Consider the following 22,319-nt stretch of genomic DNA (forward strand, 5'->3'; position numbering starts at 1 on the left):
ATATTTTTTTTTTAAATGTTATAAAATTATTAGGGTTTAGTGTTTAGGGTTTAGGGTTTAGGGTTTAGAGTTTAGGGTTTAGGGTTTAGGGTTTCAGGTTTAGAGTTTAGGGTTTAGGGTTTAGGGTTTTTGGTTTATAGTTTAGGGTTGAGGGTTTATAACACTTTGGTAAATTATTTTAATAAACACTTAAATAAAAATTACAAAGCGCTTTTTAAAATGTTATAAAATTATTAGGTTTTAGCTTATAATGTTCACGGTTTGGGGATTTAGGGTTTAGGGTTTATAATAAATTAGTAAATGCTTTTAATAAACACTTAAATAAAAGTTTAAAATACTTTTTAAAATGTTATAAAATGATTAGGGTTTGGGATTTAGGGTGTAGGGTTTAGGGTTTAAGGTTTGGGGTTTTAGGTTTAGGTTTAGGGTTTAGTGTTTGCGGTCTACAACATTTTGTTAAATGCTTTAATAAACACTTAAATAAAAGTTACAATTTGTTTTTAAAACGTTATAAAATGGTTAGGGTTTACGGTTTACGATTTAGTGTCTAGGCTTTAGGGTTTGGGGTTTAGGGTTTAGGTTTTGGGGTTTATGTTTTTGTGTTTAGGGTTTAGGGTTTTGTGTTTATGATTTAGAGTTTGTAACACTTTATTAAATTCTTTTAATAAATAATTAAATAAAAGTTACAAAATTTTTCTTTTCATAGGGTGTATGGCTTAGGATTTAGGGCTTCGGGTTTAGAGTTTAGGGTTTAGGTTTTAGGGTTTATGGTTTAAGGTTTATAACAATTTAGTAAATTCTTTTAATAAACACTTAAATAAAAGTTACAAAACCCTTTTAAAAATGTTATAAAATGCCTACGGTTTAGGGTTTAGTTTATAGGGTTTAGGGTTTAGGTTTTAGGGTTTAGGGTTTAGGTTTTATAACACCTTAGTAAATTATTTTAATAAACACTTAAATAAAAGTTACAAAACTATTTTTAATACATCATAAAATGCTTAGGTTTTAAGGTTTAGGGTTTGGGGTTTGGGTTTTAGGGTTTAGGGTTTATAACACTTTAGTAAATCATTCTAATAAACACTTCAATAAAAGTTACAAAACTCTTGTTAAAATGTTATAAAATTCTTAGGGTTTAGGGTTTAGGGTTATAACACTTTATTAAATTCTTTTAATAAACACTTTAAAAAGTTACAAAAATGTATTTTAAAACATTATAAAACTCTTAGTGTTTAGGGATAGGTTTTATGGTTTAGTGTTTGGGATTTATAACACTTTGATAAATTCTTTTAATAAGAACATAAAAAAAAGTTACAAAATGCTTGTTAAAATGTTATAAAATGCTTAGGCTTTAGGGTTTAGGATTTAAAATTCCATAAAATGCTCATGGTTTAGGGTTTATGGTTTATAACACTTTAGTAAATTCTTTTAATAAACACTTAAAAAAAAGTAAGAAATCACTTGTTAAAATGTTATAAAATACTTAGGGTTTAGAGTTTAGGTATTAGGGTTTATGGTTTTGGGTTTAAAATGTTATAAAATGCTTACGTTTAAGGATTTAGAGTTTATAACATTTTAGTAAGTACTTTTAATAAAAACTTCAAAAAAAGTTTCAAAAAGCTTGTTAAAATGTCATTGAATGCTTAGGGTTTAGTTTTAGGGTTTAGGGTTTAGGTCTTATAACACTTCAATAAATTCTTTTAATAAACACTTAAAAAAAGGTTACAAAACACTTTTTAAAATGTTATAAAATGCTTAGGGTTTAAAATGTTATAAACTGCTTAGGGTTTAGGGTTTATAAAACTTTAGTAAATCCTTTTAATAAACACTTATAAAAACATTACAAAACACTTGCTAAAAAGTTACAAAATGCTTAGGGTTTAGGTTTGATGGACACCTTAGTAAATTATTTTAATAAACACTTCTACAAAAGTTACAAAACTCTTGTTAAAATTTTATAAAATTTTATGGGTGTACGTTTTACGGTTTAATGTTTATAACAATTTAGTAAATGATTTTAATAAACACTTAAAAAAGTTACAAAATGCCTATTAAAATGTTATAAAATGTTTAGGGTTTAGGGCTTTAAAATGTTACAAAATGCTTGCTAAATTGTAATAAAATGCTTAGGGTTTAGGTTTTATAACAATTTAGTAAATTCCTTAAATAAACACTTAAAAAAACGTTACAAACACTTGTTAAAATGTTATAAAATACTTAGGTTTTGGGTTTTGGGTTTAAAATGTTATAAAGTGCTTATGGTTTAGGGTTTAGGGTTTCGGTTGAGGGTGTGGGTATTAGGGTTAAGGGTTTATGGTTTATAATGCTTTAATAATTTCTTTTAATAAACACTTATAAAAAAAGTTAAAAAATGATTTTTAGGGTTTATGGTTTTTAAGGGTTTAGGGATTAGGGGTTTAGGGTTTATAGCACTATAGTAAATGGTTTTAGTAAACACTTAAATAAAAGTTACAAAACACTTTTTAAAATGTTATAAAATCCTTAGGATTTAGGGTTTGGGGTTTAGGGCTTAGGGTTTAGGTTATAGGTTTTGGATTTTAGGGTTTAGAGTTTATAAGACCTTAGTAAATGCTTTCAAGCTTTAGGGTTTAGGGTTTAGGGTTTACAAGACCTTAGTAAATGATTTTAGGGTTTATCCTTTAGGCTTTAAGAATTAGGATATAGGGTTTGGGGTTTGGGGTTTAGGGTTTAGGTTTTATAACACTTTAGTAAATTCTTTTAATAAACACTTAAATAAAAGTTACATAATGCTTTCTAAAATGTTATAAAATTCTTAGTGTTTAGGGTTTACCATTTAGGTTTTATGGTTTGGGATTTAGGGTTTCGTTTTTACAGTTTAGGTTTTAGGGTTTATGGTTTAGGATTTATAACACTAAAGTTACAAAATGATTTTTAAAATATTACAAAAAAATAGTGTTTAGGGTTTAGAGTTTAGGGCTTAGGATTTATAACAATTTAGTAAATTTTTTTAATAAACAATCAAATAAAAGTTTAAAATTCTTTTTAAAATGATTAGGGTTTAGTTATTAGGGTTTGGGGGGTTTATGGTTTAGGGTTTCGGGTTTATGGTTTAAGGTTTATAACACTTTAGTGAATGCTTTTAATAAACACTTAAATAAAAGTTACAAAACACTTTTTAAGATGTTGTAAAATTCTTAGGGTTTAGGTTTTAGGGTTTATAACAATTTAACTTAAATTGAAAACAAATTCCAAAATATATATGCTTATAATTATGCTAATTTGAAGAATAGGTCTTCCATAGTTATAATTTAATTATTAGGTGGATGGAATATATTTCAATTCGATGGAATATGTTAGAACATTCATAGTAATATTTTAATCTTTAAAAATGCTTCAAATTCTTGGCCAAAGTATCACATTTAAACGTTAAATAAATTTCATGTGCTTGAATGACTATATTTGTGCATGGAAGAAATCTTCCTAAATGTATTACTTATCATTTAATAGTAGGATATTATGTATCTGAAGAGATATGTTACTGATTCATGAGACTGTAGCTTTCATTTCCAACAATGGAGAAGAGAGTGACAATTTAATATTTTAATTTAAGACATGAATCTTAAATTAAATTTCTTATCTCCACCTCCAACTCCATCACCTCCTCCTCCTCCTCCACCTCAAACTCCACCTTCACCTCCTCCACCTCAACCTCCACCTCCACCTCCTCCACCTCAACCTCCACCTCCACCTCCTCATCCTCGTCCTCATCCACATCCACCTCCTCCTCTCCTCCACCTCCACCTCCACCACCCTCTCCTCCTCCTCCTCCTCCACCACCTCAACATCCACCACCACCTCCACCTCCTCCTCCTACACCACCTCCACCAGCTCAACCTCGACCCCCTCCTCCACCTCCACCTCCTTCTCTTTCTCCTCCTCCACCTCCACCTCCTCTTCCCCCACCTCCATGACCTTCACCTGTCCCTCTCCCTCCGCCTCTGCCTCCACCTTCTACACCACCACCTCATCCTCTTTATCCACCTCCACCATCACTTCCTCTAAATATACCTCCATCTCCACCATGATATCTCGGCATCCACAACCACCTCCACTACCTCCTTCTCAACCCCCGCCTCCTCCTCCACCTCCACCACCTCCTCCTCCTAATCCACCTCAACCTCCACCTCCTCCTCCACCTTCACCTCCTCCTCCACCTCCAACTCCACATCCACCTCCTTCTCGTCCTCCTCCTCCACCACCTCCATCTTCTCCTCCTCCTCCACCGCCACCTATACCTCCACCACCTCCTACTCCACCACCACCTCCACCTCCACCACCTCCACCTCCACCCTCTCATCCACCTCCAACCTCTCAACCCCCTCCTCCTCCTCCACCTCCACCTCCTCCTCCTCCTCCTCTTCCACCTCCTTCTCCACCTCCTATACCACCACCTATATCTCCACCACCACCTCCACCTCCACCACCTCAACCTCCACCCTCTCATCCACCTCCTCCTCCTCATCCACCTCCACCTTGTCCACCTCCACAACCTCCTCCTCGACCTCTCGTTCCTCCTCCTCCAACACCACGTCCTCCTCCACCACCACCACCTCCACCTCCACTGTCACCTCCTGCGCCTCTTCTTCCAACTACACATTCACCTCCACCATATCCACCTACACCACCTCCTCCTCCACCACTTCCACCTCCACCTCCTCCACCACCTCGACCTTCTACTCTGCCCCCTCTTCTAGCTCTGCCTCCACCTCCACCACCACCTCCACCACCTCCCCCTCCCGCTCTGCCTCCTCTTCCAGCTCTACCTCCTCCTCCTCCACCACCTCCCCCTCCCGCTCTGCCTCCTCTTCCAGCTCTACCTCCTCCACCATAACCTCCTCCTCCACCACCACCTCCACCTCCACTTTCACCTCCTCCACCTCTTCTTCAAGCTACACATTCACCTCCACCACCTCCACCTCCACGATATCCACCTACACCACCTCCTCCTCCACCACCTCCACCTCCACCTCCTCCACCACCTCCACCTCCACAGCATCCACCCCCTCCTCCTCCAACTCCAGCTTCACCTCCTCCACCACCACCTCCTCCTCCTTCTCCTCCTCCACCTCCACCCACACCTCTTCCTTCACCACCTCCTCCACCACCTCTTCCTCCACCTCCAACTCTACCTCCTCCACCACCCCTTCCTCCTCCTCATCCTCCCCATTCTCCTCCTCCACCTACACCTCCTCCTCTTCCATGTCCACCTCCTCCTTCTCCACCTCTTCCACCTCCATCTCAACCTCTTGATCGACCACTACCACCACCTCCTCCTCCGCCTCCTCCTCCTCCTCCTCGACCACCTCCTCCTCCACCACCTCCTCCTCGACCACCTCCTCCTCCACAATATCCTCCACCTCCACCACCACCTCCACATCCACCACCACCACCTCCTCCTCCTCCTCCATCTCCACCTCCACCACGTCTACCTCCTCCACCATGACCTCCACCTCGTCTTCCTCCACCTCCACCTCCACCTCCTCCACCACCTCCACCTCTGCCTCTACCTCTACCTCTGCCTTCACCTCCACCTCCATGTCCACCTCCTCCTCCTCCTTCACCGCTGCCTCTTAGCATTCCTTCCCCATTCCAGCCTCCCCCAACTCTCTGGAGAATCGAAGGTCTCTCCCCCCTTGGACTAAGCTTGGTGGTCAAGCCATTTTCCATACATTCCCCAGGCATGCCTATGCCCTGTTCCTCTCACTGCCTCTTAATGTAGTCCTCAAGCCTACCCTGACATAGCCCCTCCCCCATGTTTCCCATCTTCCCCCCCTCCTCCAACATATTATGCTTAACAGAGTGGATTGTAGGGGGTAAGCCAAAGGAAACATACCCAGAATTGAGATCGGCCGCAGAAGATCCCGTCGCTCACGCTGCTCTGATCTCCTCCTTCCTTCGTTGCGATCTGAGCTCTCTTTCTAAACTTACCACCCTCATGTACCCCTTCGCATCTACCCTACGTCTCATCCCACTACCACCATTGTTCCTGCCCACCTCTCCCCCCATACTCCTACAAATTTTCCTCCTTGAAATTCCCGCAGTCATGCAGGACGCCACCATGTCTAGTTGATCCAGCTTGCTGGCAGTAGGCAGGCGTCCTAGTCATCCTATCACATGCGATGTCTTCATGCTCATACACTCCCCCTTTATCACCCCAATCGGGGCCCACCTGTATCTGCTATCTTGAGTTCGTGTCTTCATGGTAATCTTTGGCAAGGATTGCTTTGAGGGGCTCCAATCTGGGCTATTTAGATAATAAAATATGTAGTAAGTTTTTTAAACTTTTCCCTCACTTACAATGGTGTTGAAGCTATTTGGATAATAAAATATGTAGTAGGTTTTTTAAACTTTTTGGCCTAGTTTCAACATTAGCATCGGGAAAAAAACACATTATCCAAATTATTGTATGTGTTTGGACATTATCAAAATTATTGTATGTGTTTGGACTTGATGCAATGGTTTGGTTGGGCAAAGAATTTACATTTAAATTTTCATGATTATGACTTAGAATTTAAATAATTCAAATTTTAACTAAAAATATTAAAATGAAAGATTTGTAATAATTATGCAGCTCTGTCCCTACTATTTGAACCACCTAGTAAATTAACATTTATTCAAAAAGCAGCTCAGAACTATGAAGGTCTCTCGCATCGGAAATAAAAGGCAGCTCAGAACTATGAAGGTCTCTAGCATAGGAAATCTAAAGCAGGGAACTCTACATATCCTCCTCCACCTCTATTTCATGTAAAAAGTGCTCCGCTACCAAAGTAGCCATGCACCCTGCACAAACAACATTCAAATTCAAAACATAAGGAATTCATCTTTATCTCAAGTCAGGGATGAAAACATGTAAAATAGATATATCTTCAACAGATCAGGGCAGCAGTGTTGAAACCCCACACTGCAGCGAAATTGAAATGAAAAAATGTCCAAAATTCTGGAACCCCACATTGCGGCGAAATTGAAATGAAAAAATGTCCAAAATTTTAATACCATGGATAGCAAACACCAGATCTCATTGCAGGCTTTTACATACCTGTGCACGCAGCCACAAGGGCTTGGCGCCATTTCTTGTCTTGAACATCTCCCATGGCCAAAACCCCTGCAATACTCGTTTGGATTGGTTGTTCTAGGCTTTGTCACTATATAGCCGTCTGACTCCAACTCCAGCTGCCCCTCCAAAAACTTGGTGGCGTGTTCATGCCCGATGGCGAAGAATAGCCCCGACGCTGCCAACACTGACTCGTCACCGGTCACTGTGTTCCGGAGATTGAGCCGGCTGAGTAAACCACTTTCGTTCCCAAAAGCCTTGAGGACTTCCGTATTCCATATGACCTCGATCTTGGGGTTATCCAGCGCCCCCTTCTGCATGATGTTGCTCGGCCTGAATGCATCCAGCCTGTGAATAATATAACCTTTGCTACCTTACTTTGTCAAGAAGTTCGCCTCCTCCATGGCAGAGTCTCGGCCCCCGATCACGGCCAGTGGCCGTTTGCAGAAGATAGGGGCGGCACAGTGGCAGACAGCCCAGGAAGAGATGCCCTTGTTCCAGAACCCGTCTTCTCAGTATTCACAGCGTTGGGTTGTTACAATAACTAACTCCATAACCTTGTATGATGATTGGATGGTGGGAATCATTCCAATCGTTTTATGATGATTGGATGGTGGGAATCATTCCAATTGTTTTACATGATAGGACAGGGTAGCACATAAGAGAATTCGCCTTGCTGCCTAAATATTTATGTAGTGTGAGTGGATGATTATTATAGATTAATCTATAATATATAAAATCAATTTTATATTTGTATGTTCGAAAGTGTTGACTTTTATGTATTTAGTCTTGTTTATGCTAAAGAAATTGTTAATGTTCAAGAAATTTATAATATATAAAATTAACACCTTATTGCCTAAATATTTATGTAATGTGGGTAGATGATATTATACATTAATCTATAATAAATAAAATCAATTTTATATTTATAGGCTAGTTTATATTTATAGGTTAGAAAGTGTTGATTTTTATGTATCTAGTCTTGTTAATGTTACAGAAATTGTTAATGTTCGTAGAGATTTATAATATATAAAATTGTTAATGTTCTAGAGATTTATAATAAATAAAATCAATTTTATATTTATAGGTTAGAAAGTGCTGATTTTTATGTATTTAGTTTTGTTAATGTTTAAGAGATTTTTTTAATATTTATGTATTGTGGGTAGATGATTATTATAAATTAATCTATAATAAATAAAAGCAATATATTCATTTGGTTTATGAAATTTAAGGTTTTCTTAAAAAATAGAATAGAATTTGGTTTATGAAGTTTAAACAAAATTTGAAATATGAAATCTTGTACAAGGGCAATGATACATAAAATTGTAAGACAACTCTATTATCCTTTAATAAAGATATTTTAATTAAAAAAGATATCTATAATAAAGATATTTTAATTAGAAAAAATATATATTATAATTAAGTTATTATGGTAGGAGGTTTTCTTCTTTGTAAGATAACTATATCATAATTATAAATTTAATATGTAAGAATTGTTTTTAAAGTATGAAAACTACCTTATTTTCTCATTTAGATTAAGAAAAGTATATGTTCATGGCTGAGGTATCATGACTGATTCCTCAGCCTCACTTGATCACTGAGGTGCTCAATGTTTGGAATGAGTGGGTAAACCCCATGAACCCAGACCACCAATCTTTTACCGATGATGTATGGATTCTTTAAAATAAACCTTTAAATGCCAAAGAAGCCACAAAAATACTTAAAACCCAAAACCCTATGTGCAGACTCAAAACCCTAAGGACGTACAAAAGATGTCAAAAGGGATAATTGCACCCGAGCATGCATATATGTAAATTTGAGTACAATGGACAATTTTTTTGTTGACAGTACGGTTAGCGGAATCTTGTGGTCCGCGAGTAATTATAAAGAAAGGAAGCAGGGTCCTTTCTTTCTTTAGGCAGCTAAATCTTTACGAAATATTCCTGCTAGCGCTGCTACACATAAATTTAGCCCCAAATTCAGATGTAAGGTGGCTTTAAAGGTCAAGGCATTGGATCTTTAATTTTAGCCTGAAATTCAATTTCAAATGAATCTTTGGGGCGTTGAGGTATTAGGAGTCACACGCTTCTAGCGGTTTTGACATACGAATCTATCATTTTCGTTTGCCAGGTGCCTGGTCAAAATTCCTTCACGGCTAGGAATCGCCGAAAAGGTCCCTCAAGGCTCGCAACTACATTAGCTGAGATAGATAGAAGTGTGGGTGACAGTACTAGCACGCGAAATCCGCCTAACACATGCACCAAATCCTAGAAATCCTAGAAATTAAAAGAAATCGTACACAGGAGATAAGTCTTAAGAATAAAGAGCCCCAAGTGGATATACACAGAGAGGGTCTTGCGGCATTATCTGAGTCTATTAATGAGAGTCGGCAGCAAGAAGAGTATGCGATCGAAAGCATGATAATAAAAAAAATTGCAAGACGATGGCAAGGGTTCGGAAGAAAGCGATTGATGATATAAAGCCCAGGAATAATGTCGAGAATAGTGCGCCTATCTGGGCTAAAGATCGTCACAGTAAAAGGGACTTCCTGACAGAAGTGATGGAAATTTCTGTTGATTTCAAACACACGAAAAAAAATATCACAGAGAACAACGCTCTGGTTTTCTACAGGATCTTTATTATAAAACAATAATAAAAACTATTACAGAAAATAAAACTATTACAAAATAGTCTTCCTCAACTCAGAGGGATTTACAACAGGAACTTCAGTTCCAGAACCTGAGTCCAATAGCTCAGAAAACTAAAAAAGTTCAGCACTGCTGTGCGTTGCAAGAAAAAAAGAGTTCTTCTTGCTAATTTTCTCCACACACTACACGTCTCTGCTCTTGCATTTTCTTTTATATATGGTGAACAACACAAAATATCTTTTACAATACGTGTTGCTTTTCCCCACTTCCATGAAAATAAAAAAATAGTAAAATTTAAGATTTTACCTACTTTTACCAACCCTAGTAAATATCATTTATTACACGGTTGAAAATATCTTGCTGGAATTTAATGCATGCTTATCACACCATCGCATCGCAACAAGAGAGAGCGTGTGCCACCGCCTCTATGATCTTTAAATCATGCGATCTGCGATCTGTGATCGCATCGCAAATATCGCATCGCAGATAATCAAACATGCAACAAAGGGTGACGAGGGAAAGTGCGATATGCGATCAGATCGCATCGCAGGGAAAGTCCAATCGTTGTTCAGCTGTCGACAGATTAAAATTATCATTCCAACACTCCCCCTTAAGTTTAACTGCTGGGTTTTTCTGCATACCCAGGCATTTCCTGAAATGATCAAAGCTTTTCTTTGCCAATGGTTTTGTCAAGATATCGGCTAGCTGATCTTCTGTTCTGCAGTGCTGCAAAACAATTTCACCATTGTTAACCAATTCACGTATGAAGTGGAATTTGGTGTCTATGTGCTTTGTCCTTTTATGAAAAACAGAATTTTTAGACAATGCTATTGCTGAGCTATTGTCACAGTAAATAGTTGTGCCATTTCCTTGTTCATGACACAAATCTCTGAGAACTCGTCTCAGCCATACTGCTTGGCATGCTGCTGCTGTTGCTGCCACATATTATGCCTCTGCTATTGACAAAGCCACAACTGATTGCTTCTTGGAAGCCCATGAGATGGCTCCCGATCCCATATGAAACACATATCCCGATGTGCTTTTCCTATCATCAACACTTCCAGCCCAATCACTGTCAGTGTAACCTGTCAACATGAAACTTTCAGAAGAGGAGTATAAAATACCAAACCCCTTCGTTCCATTCACATACCTTAGAATTCTCTTGGTTGCCTGCCAATGAGTCTCTTTCGGTCTTTCCATAAATCTGGAGATTAAGCTCACAGCGTGCATAATGTCCGGCCTAGTTGCATTCAAGTACATAAGGTTGCCAACTATGCTCTTATACAATTTTGGATCAAAATCCTTGCTGCTGTCTTCTTTGGACAACTTCAACCCCATTACAGTTGGAGTCATAGCTGCTTTGCTGTTCTGCATGTTAAATCTCTTTAACACTGCTTCTACATATTTATCTTGAGAAATGAAAACGCCATTTTCACTTTGGTCTACTTCAATTCCAAGAAAATATCTTAAGAAGCCCAAGTTAGTCATTTCAAATTCACTTTTCATGACTGCTTTGAAATCAGCAATGAGGGACGCATCATTGCTAGTAAAAATTAAATCATCTACATATAGAACAACGATAAGAATCTTACCGTCATTCTCCTTTATGTAGAGTGTGGGTTCACCATCACACTTGTCAAACCCATTGTCAAACAGATAAGCATCAATTCTGTTGTACCATGCTCTTGGAGCTTGCTTCAGCCCATAAAGAGCCTTCTTGAGTTTGCAGACTTTATGCTCTTGGCCTTCAACTTCATAGCCTGGAGGTTGTTCAACATAAACCTCTTCTTTTAACACTCCATTCAGGAATGCAGATTTAACATCCATCTGATAAATCTTCCATTTGTGTTGTGCTGCAATAGACAACACTATTCTGACTGTTTCCATCCTTGCTACTGGTGCAAAGGTTTCATCATAGTCTTTGCCTTGTTGCTGCTTGTAACCTTTCACAACAAGTCTTGCTTTGTGCCTGTCAATCTTACCTTCAGCATTGCTTTTGGTCTTATAGACCCACTTAAATCCAATGGCATCTTTGCCTACAGGGAGGTCCACTAACTCCCATGTTTTACTCTTCTCAATTGCACCAATTTCTTCATTCATTGCTTCAATCCATTTATCTTCATTTACAACATCTTCAAAATGGACTGGGTCATCAACATGACAATATAAAGCGAATAATGAATTCAGACCAGTATTGTTACTTACTTCTCCTTGTTCATAAATCTCATTCAGATTTCTGAATCTTGGTCTTCTTGGTGTGCTTGGAGTTCCATCCGAACTTGAGGGTATTTCTGATCCCTGTGGTGTGCTTGGAGACGCACTTCCTTGACTTCTTAAGGCTGTTCGAATTCCAGATTGTGGTGTGGTTTGTTGTACTTTTTGTGGTGTAGGAGGAGCCACCAAGGAAGGATTATTTACTTTTGTCCCTTCCTCTTCTTCTTCGTGAGACACAATTGTCTTCACATTCACTGTCTTCTCTAAGCTTCCATCCCAAACTTCATCTTCAATGAACTACACATCTCTGCTTACTATCAATTTCTTGGTGGATGGATTATAGAGTTTGTATGCTTTTGACTCATCACAGTAGCCAATAAAGACACACTTCTCCCCCTTACTATCAAGCTTCTTCCTTAGCTGATCCGGTACATGTGCATATGCCACACAACCGAATACTCTCATGTGAGTGACAGTTTGCTTTTGACCACTCCATGCTTCTTCTGGTATTCTGTTCATGACAGCTTTAGTTGGGCATCTATTCAAGATGTAAACTGCGCAAGTGACAGCTTCTGCCCAATGCTCATGCGGCAAGTGTTTTGCCTTTAGCATACTTCTGACCATGTCAAGAATGGTCCTATTCTTTCTTTCGGCAACACCATTTTGTTGAGGTGTATACCTCGTGGTGAACTGCTTTTGTATGCCATTCTCTCTGCAAAAACGCAGAAAGTCTTGGGAGATGTACTCTCCTCCTCTATCTGTTCTGAGCACTTTGATATAATGCCCACTCCGTTTCTCAACAAGAGTTTTGAAGTGGCGGAATTTCTCAAACACTTCACTCTTCTGTTTCAGCATATACACCCATGTCTTTCTGGTGTAATCATCAATGAAAGTTAAAACATATTTATTTCCAGAAAACGATGGTGTTTGCATCGTTCCACACACATCAGAATGAACAATTTCCAATGGTGCTTTTGCCCTTATACTCTTTCCTACTGGAAAGCTTTCTCTGTGTTGCTTGCCCAAGATGCAGCCTTCACAAAGGCTGTCTGGTTTCTCGATCAATGGTAATCCCTTTACCATTCCCTTTCTGTGTAACAGATTCAAGCCTCCGAAATTGAGATGTCCAAATCTCAAATGCCACAACCAATTTACATCTTTAAATTGTTCCTGAAAGACTTCTTGTGTTACAGCCGCAATAGTTCTGCCTTCCTTCAAATCTGCCCTGAGTTTGAGAGGAAACATTCTATTGCTGGTCATCTGCACCTGTGCAATGATCTTCTTACTTGGAGGTATGTCTCTGATAGTACACAAATCATCTTTGAAGAACACGTTGTAACCTTTGTTTATGAGCTGTCCAATGCTCAAAAGATTACATTTCAGACCAGGTACATAGTATACATCTGGCACAATCATCTGTTCTCCATTTTTTGCTCGGATACTGACTCTGCCCTTACCCTTGACAGATATCGTATCATCAGTCCCTGTTGTTACCTCAGATTTCACATTTTCATCCAGATTGGCAAACATTGCAATATTTCCAGTCATGTGATTACTATAACCTGAGTCTAAGAACCAAAAATCTTCTTGTTTGTATTGTGCTATGTTACATGTTAATAGCACGTTCTTTGGGTTCTTATCTTCTTCATTTGCAAAATTAGCATTTTGCCTATTATTCATGTCACTTTGCTTTTTCCTACATTCATTGGCGTAGTGCCCATATTTCTTACAATAATGACATTGGACTTGGGATTTGTCATACCTTTGTCCATGAGCTTTCTGTTTGCTTGAACCTTCATCTTGGTTCTGATTACAGCTCCTTCCGCTTGTGCTAGCAGGATAATTTCTGCCTCTGTTTTGGCTTCTTCCACGACCTCTGTTATATGCTCTTCCTCGACCTTTTCCTTGGTCAAAAGACATCTGAGTCTTGAATGCTTGCTCAAAAGAGGAATCTGTTCCTCTGCTCAGTCTGTGTTCATGAGACAACAGAGAAGTACTCAGCTCATCTACTGTGAACTGTGAGAGATCTTTTGTTTCTTCTATTGCTACCACAATAGATTCAAACCTTGAGGGTAAACATCTCAAGATTTTCTCTACAATCCTTCTTTCTTCAAGAATTTCACCATGAGATCTTATCTGGGTTATCAAACCAATAACCTGAGTGAAGAAGGAATCTATTGTTTCAGATTCCTTCATGCTGATATTTTCAAAGTCTCTCCTCAACATCTGCAACTTTGCAGTCTTCACCTTCTCCATGCCTTGATAGGCAGTTTTGAGAATATCCCATGCCTCCTTGGATTTTGTTGCTGCTGCAATCCGCGGAAAAATGCTTTCATGCACTGATTGGAAGAGGAAAAAGAGGGCTTTGGCATCCTTCTTCTTGTCACTCTTCAACTGGTCTCTTTCTGCTGTTGTCAAAGCAGCCAGCGCTGTTGCATCTGTAGGTTCAGCATAGCCAGTTTCAACCAGCTCCCATATTCCTTGAGAAGCAAACAATGCTTTCATTGTTATGGACCAATAACTGTAGTTTTTCCCATTAAATTGTGGCAGTTGGGGATTTTTCAAACCAGTTCCAGCATCTGCCATCTTAACTTGTGAAAAAAATAAAGAAGAGATACTGAAAAAAAAAAACAAGCAAGAACTTTCTCTGCTGGAAAAAATAAGCTCAATAGGCTTCTTACAGCTCCTGCAGTGAAAAAACAAAACTCTGTTTTTTTGATTCACTGAGTGCCTAACCTGGCTTTGATACCATGATGGAAATTTCTGTTGATTTCAAACACACAAAAAAAAATATCACAGAGAACAACGCTCTGGTTTTCTATAGGATCTTTATTATAAAACAATAATAAAAACTGTTACAGAAAATAAAACTATTACAAAATAGTCTTCCTCAACTCAGAGGGATTTACAATAGGAACTTCAGTTCCAGAACCTGAGTCCAATAGCTTAGAAAACTAAAAAAGTTCAGCACTGTTGTGCGTTGCAAGAAAAAAAGAGTTCTTCTTGCTAATATTCTCCACACACTACACGTCTCTGCTCTTGCATTTTCTTTTATATATGGTGAACAACACAAAATATCTTTTACAATACGTGTTGCTTTTCCCCACTTCCGTGAAAATAAAAAAAATTTAAAATTTAAGATTTTGCCTACTTTTACCAACCCTAGTAAATATCATTTATTACACGGTTGAAAATATCTTGCTGGAATTTAATGCATGCTTATCACACCATCACATCGCAAGAAGAGAGAGCGTGTGCCACCGCCTCTATGATCTTTAAATCACGTGATCTGCGATCTGCGATCGCATCGCAGATAATTAAACATGCAACGAAGGGTGACGAGGGAAAGTGTGATATGCGATCAGATCGCATCGCAGGGAAAGTCCAATCATTGTTCAGCTGTCGGCAGATTAAAATTATCATTCCAACAAGAAGGGTTAGGCTGTCTGGTCCAATTCAAGTATATATGACCTACAAGAGAGAGACTATGGCTTGAGCAACCCAGTATTCGCGTGAATTACCATGGCCATTATATGCACCGCTTGGTAATTACCATCGCCATTATATGCAAATTCGCGTGAATTTCCATGGCCGTTATCTGCAACACCTATGATAAGTGAGTTATTCGTAGTATACGCGACTAACTTTAGCCTGATATGCGAAATCTCTGTGCCGGATATAGCATTTGCGTCGCGCGCCAACCAATCCCGACACCGTATGCCTGAGTTCATTCCGGGCAATTCCAGTAACCATTGCCGGTTATGCGACGTATTTCCGGGCGGGTACGATATGATGGATATGCGACTGGATATGCGATTTATCATTCGGGTTATCTCCGGCAAGATAAGGGGTGTATACGGGAAAGATAAGTGGCATATCCGGCAGAGATAAGTAGCGTTTCAGGTGGATAACTCGCATATCCGGCATAACTAACCTTCATTGCCCAGAAATTACTAGCATAGCCGGCAAAGATTGCTCGGATAGCAAGAAATACCTGTCGGAAACAGCTCGCGTTAGCCAAAGGTCGCATATCGACCGGGACATTGGGCATATCTGACCGCATATCCTTCTAATAAGTGGCTTATCACTACCGCGTTGATAGTGAATAACTTACTTATCACTACCCGGTTGATAGTGAATAATATCGCGTTGATAAAGAATAATCCAACTATCAATGAGGACCTAATATGCATAACAAATGAAATTAACAAACCCTATACGAAACATTCACATGTTCAGATAATCGGCGACGGTAATTCGTGACTATTTACTGAAACACAGAGGAGGAGGATTAAGTTTGTGAGTATTAACGAAGCACACAGCAGTGAAAAATTTCGCAGAACCTGCGTCCATATGCTTGGAGTGGTTGTCCATATCTCCCTCCATTTCCTTGATGCTTCGAACCACAAATTTGCCTGAAAGAAAAAGGGCGAGCCACTTGCCTGACAGAAAATGGGCGGGCCACAGCGTGGATGGCCCCGTCTATTCTGAGTAGAAAAGTGACTTTGGCCTTCTGGGTCACACCTTCATCAGCTTTTTCACCTCAATTGAAGCAGCACTTGAATTAACCTCTATAAAGGAAGTACGGCTGATTTCTCAAGAGCTTCTGCAAAAAATTCTGGAAGTAGGCTTTTAAGTTTTTTTAGTTGATAAAAAAAAATAAAAAATTAGTTGGTAAAAAAGGTAAAATTTGGAAGTAGGTTTTCGAAATTAAATATACCCTATTCTAAAATGCACACCCTATTAATATAATAACTAGTAATAAAGCATTTTGGTCCCAATAAAATGAAATGATATTTTGATATAAAATATTGACTTTAGCTTTGAAAATTAAGCTTAAAGCACCACCACCTCTGTGAAATTATCAAAACCCTTGGTCATGAATACAATCACATTTGAAGTACTACTTGGAAGATTATCCACCATCACTAAGTTGTCTCTCTACCCTTCCTCAGAGATACTTATTTAAAAAAAAAAAAAGACCCATGTTTAGTTACCATCCCCTCCCCATGTTATCTGAAATACTATCTAAACTAAGAAGAATAGAAAAAACAATTTTATTTTATTCGAAATACAATCTAAACTCAGAAGAATGGAAAAAACTATTTTATTTTACTAAGGTAAATGGTTGTTTTTTTTTGTATAAATGGTTGGTTCTTTGTATAGAAAAAATTAATGGCATAAATTATATAAAACATATTTAATTTAAACATAAATATAAATATGGAACAAGACCATACTTTGGCAACATGGAACAAGACCATACTTTCGCAACGGAAAATAAAGTTGGACGTTTCCAAATAACTTGGAGCTCCACAAACTTACATTGCTCATCTCTGCAGAAAAGGGGAGATGAGCAATGAACTCCACACTATACATGAATTTAAATAATAAAATTGTTGGAAAAAGGGGTTACTTTCTATGTCTTTACTGTAAAGTTACCTGCTTTTTGCTTTCCACCATTTTTATTTTTATTGTGAATTTGAAGTATGAAATTTTTGAAGTTGTGTAGACATATTACACAGTGCTTTAAAAAATCTAGAAGTTTTGGGAACAATTTCTGCAAATTACTCCCACTAGTATTTTCCTAAAGCTTACCTTTTTGGGAACAAGTCTTGCAAATTACTGCAACTGTTATTATCTGAAAGCATTATTGTTTCTCAAATTTTCAACTGAACACTGCTGTATAGAGTACATCTCTCAAATTTTCAACTGAACACCAGTACCCGCTGTGGAGGGTACCTATTCCTTCTAATTTCTTGAGTTCCTTCGTTCCGTTGATCAAACTTGGGGACTCGATTCGATTCAGGTTGTATTAAGGCTATAACATGTTCCAAGTGCACACGAAAAACCCATAGCAGGGAGGGTAGTGAGTCTAGGAAGCGTGAGATATGGAAGAACCACCGAAGGCAGTAGCTCCTACCTTCTCATTAAACTCATTGGCACACTCACTCGCACACGTCTGCCCCATGGGAGGCCTCACCAGCATGGCCATTTTTTATTTTATATAATGTTTATGATATATCAAATGAGGTTTTTTTCATTTATATATTTTGTTTTTTTTATATTTGTAATAATGCGAAAATTAGATATTTTTTTTGTTTTCTATTTGTAATTTTTTATTTTTTTTTAAATATTTTTTTTAGATTTGTAATCTTTTTTAATTTATATTTCCTGTAGAATGCAGTTTTATATACAAAGAAAAGAAAGGGGCTTAATTAAATAATTAATCAAATCAATTAAAAAGAGTTAAGACTAATACTAGAGAGGGCTCCCCCTAAATAAATAGTAACTTAGATGAGCTAGGTTTAAGATTTAAATGCATTACAACCCTCAAATCTTTGCATATTTTCCATATAGTTAGGACTTCAATTTTGGGTTCATTAGCATCAACTTATGGTCTCCTAGTTGAGGGAGACAGTGTGGCCCCCCACCTACCACAATGTAGTAGGAGGAGGTGACAAGTCTAGGAAATCCTCCCCCCTTGGAAATTCATTCATGGCAAGGAGGTTAAAAAGATGCCCTAATCATGAGAGCTACATTACATAACAATAAATCAAGCCCTTGTGTTCCAAAATTCATTCAAAGCCCCAAGTATGAGGTCAAGTGAGACAAAATCTTGGAGCACATAGAATTTATGCAAGGCACCCAAACAAGGTATGGAAGCATGGATAAGGCTAAATGGGAGCTAAAAGTGCACGTTGACTTAAGTATTGGACTCAGAGGTTTTCTTATGATTATCTTCACTAATTTAGAGGATCATTGAAGGGCCTTTGAGAATGGCCCTTATTTTCTTAACAATTTCAGCCTCTTCATCACTTTCTACTTGCCTTGTTTCAAGAGAGAAATAATTTTTTCCTCAAGAAAGATTTTTTTTTGTCTTAGGAGAGCAAGATCCCCATAGAAAGATTTGAAATTTGAAGCCTTAGCTCAAGATCCAGTGCAATAGGATCAAAAATCAAGTGAGGAATCCTTGCAACCACAACTTGAGCCCATGCAAGCCACTTCTACAAAGGAAAGGAAAAACCCACTTAACATAACACTTATGGAGCCTCAAATACATGATGCAAAGACAATTTTGAAAGAAATCAAAATGGAGACAAGTTCTCTGAGCATAGAATACTTAGGATGAAGTGGAAGTAGAGAAAATAACCCTCTCTGAGATACTAGAGTAGCTACAATGCCAAGGATAGAGTTCAATTTTCAAGGTGCAAATGGCTCTTCTCGAACAATCATATCTTAGCATTCAATTCACCCTTTTGGGGAGAGTGTCGACTCCCACAACTCCTCATCACTTTTCTCATTATTTGGATTCAAGATACCCCCTCAAACTAATCAAAGAAGACCAACGATGGGGCACGAAAACTACACAAGAGATAATGCAATAGATAGGGAATCTTTTGGGCAGTTCTGGCAAGATTAGTTATCTTTCAAAGGTCTTTTTCCCCATCCCTCCTTCTCCATGAAAGTAATTTTGTGGAACATAATGTGTTTCAATAACAACAGAAAATATAGAGTACTTAGAGACAAAAAACTAATAACGAAAAACTTAGCAATTTCATCTTGCACTAGGTAAAGGTTGTTAGAACCAGCATGGAGGCTCTAATGGAGTAATGGTAGAAAAGGTGTGAGTCTATCTCCCTTGATTCTCAAGGAACAACAATGGGTCTATAAATCCTATTAAACCCCATGGAAGCAAATTTCCATGACTCGTTAGTAGCCTCTTAATCGTAACATATGGGGCACATATGCTAGGGATAAAATTTTCTTTCTTAACAACCACATTTAGCTTCAGTAACTACATTTGAATCAGAAATTCATTATTGGAGGGGACTTCAATATGATTACCTCGCATGGTACTTCAAAGGTGTAATTAGGAACATGCACTTAGCTGAGATAGAAAGGGTAAGTGGAATCTATACTTGGACAACAGTAGAGGAGGTAGGCAACTAGATAGCATATCATCTCAACATATTTCTTATCTCGAAATAATTATTGGAAAAATACCTCCTTTTGGAAGCTTCCATCTTTCCGAGAGCTCCCACTACCACTACTACTAGAATTGGACCTCAAAGAAGCTACTAAAAACTCACCACATGAGTGGCCTAGAGTGCTAGAATTAGACCTCAAAGAAGGTGCTTAAAACTGACCATTCATATTTGAGAGTTTTTTATTAATAAATCCATCCTTTGTGAAGAAGTCCAAGTAGTAATGGCCAGACTTGGATAATCCAAGCCTCCTCCATATTCAACTTTCAATAGTAGTTAAAAACTCTAAAATGTTTAATTAAAACTTGGGCAACATCTTCGAGAAAAAACAAAATATGGAAATTGAAATGGAATGCATTCAAAAAAAAAAAACACTTGAAGGGTGGTCTAAAGATTTTTCAAAGAAAGAGGGGGGATTCTTAAAAAAGTAGAGGAAGGATAAAAGCAAGAGGACACTTTATGGAGGCAAAAATCTAGGATCTCATGGCTCAAGGAAGGGGACAAGAACACTCAATTTTTCCACAAACCAATGTTGAAACATAAGCATCGTAATTGTATCTTCTCACTTACCATTCAGAATGGACATCAACTCTCTTATCATAGGGATATTGAAAATGAACTTACTTCATTCTACAACAATCTCCTTAAAGAACCTAACCTTAATAGATTACAATCCATGGAGAAAGATAATCACCCATATTATAAGATTGGTCATTGAACATCAAAACACTACTTTGATGAAGGAAATTACCTTGTAGGAGGTTAAGGAAGCACTAGTAGAAAATGAGAAATTAGTCACTAGGTGACTAAAAAAGTTAAGTACCATAGATTTTCCAAGTGATATACAACCAAAAATGAGCAATCTTAAGTGACCCAACTAAAAAAACTAACATAAACGACTAATTTAGTCCCAAGTTAAAATCAACGACTAGCTAATAAGTAATACAATTAAAAATGACTAACATGAATGACTAATTTAAACTAAACTTTGGCTACCTCCTAGTATGGAATTTTTAAACTATAAGTGAAGTTCCTCTAAAATAATGAGTTACCTAAGCATCTTATAGAATTTTAAAAAGAGTTTTGTAACTTTTACTTAAGTTTTTATCAAATTAATTTACTAAGGTGTTATAAACCCTAAACCATAAAAACTGAACCATAAACCATAAACTATAAACCCTAAATCAAAAAATCTAAACCCTAAATGCTAAACCCTAAGCCTTTTATAACATTTCAAAAAGCATTTTGTAGCTTTTATTTAAGTGTTTATTAAAACAATTTACTAAAGTATTATAAACCCTAAACCCTAAACCCTAAACACCAAACCCTAAACCCTATAACTTATACCCTTAAACCTAAATCCTAAGCATTTCATAACATTTTAAAAAGTGTTTTGTCACTTTCTTTACGTGTTTATTAAAATAATTTACTAAAGTGGCATAAACATTAAACCTTAATCCCTAAAACCTAAACCCTAATTAATTTATAACATTTTAAGAGTGTTTTGTAACTTTTATTTAAGTGTATATTAAAAACATTTACTGAATTGTTATAAACTCTAAACCCTAAACACTAAAGACTAAGAACTTTATAACATTTTAAAAACTATTTGTAACTTATTTAAGTGCTTATTAAAAGAATTTACTAAAATGTTATAAACCCTAAACCCCAAACCCTAATCCCTAAACCATAAAACCTAAGAGTTTTATGATTATCTATAATAATGGAAGACCACACCTGGGTATGTAAGTGTAGGAGGGATAAACTTGTTGTACAGGAGATACCCCGACCATTGTTTTTCCACCCTTCTTCATAAACCTTTCTCCTTTTATTTATTTTTCTTCATAACTTCTCAAGGCTCTGATGAGCCCCAGAAATGGGTAGTTATATGGGCTCATTGTGCCTCTTATTTTTACTTAATCCACCATTCTCATTAGTTTAATGCATGTTCTTGAATATATTTATGCTAATAGAGTGAATTGGGTTAGTTACTTTACCGTGTAGTCTAATGTGTGTTGTATGGAGATTTTTTGGACAATTTTGGACAAAGTCAAGGGATTTATGAGAAAATGGTAGCCAAAACTCAAGGGAAACAGGGAAGAGGATTTGTAGGGGGGGATGTCTCTTGCATTTATGTCCCCTTTCCTCGAATCCTCCATCGGCAACTCAGAGCACAAAGGCCCACATTGATGATTCCAAGGGGCAGCTGAGTAAGTCAAGTAGGACTATTGTTTATCTTCAGTTCTAGGAAGTAGAGTTCCTTGATTTTAGGAGGATTGTTGGAAGTCCCCATTTGTATAAACAATAAGGCTTCGAGCCTCAGTAGATTAGCCAGTTATTAGTTGATTTTCTCACTTTTGTGCAAAATTGTGCTCAGCT

The 22,319-nt window shown here is 37.6% G+C and overlaps 1 pseudogene; it reads right to left on the reverse strand.

The window, feature by feature from the left end:
• Positions 1–6,754: 6,754 nt before the first annotated feature.
• LOC149158752 (thioredoxin reductase 2-like) lies at positions 6,755–16,015 on the reverse strand (annotated as a pseudogene).
• Positions 16,016–22,319: the final 6,304 nt, after the last annotated feature.

Source organism: Pinus tabuliformis, chromosome 5_2 (genome assembly GCF_031772625.1).
Source record: "Pinus tabuliformis cultivar Carrire ecotype Pingquan chromosome 5_2, CPIR1, whole genome shotgun sequence".
Taxonomy (NCBI): domain Eukaryota; kingdom Viridiplantae; phylum Streptophyta; class Pinopsida; order Pinales; family Pinaceae; genus Pinus; species Pinus tabuliformis.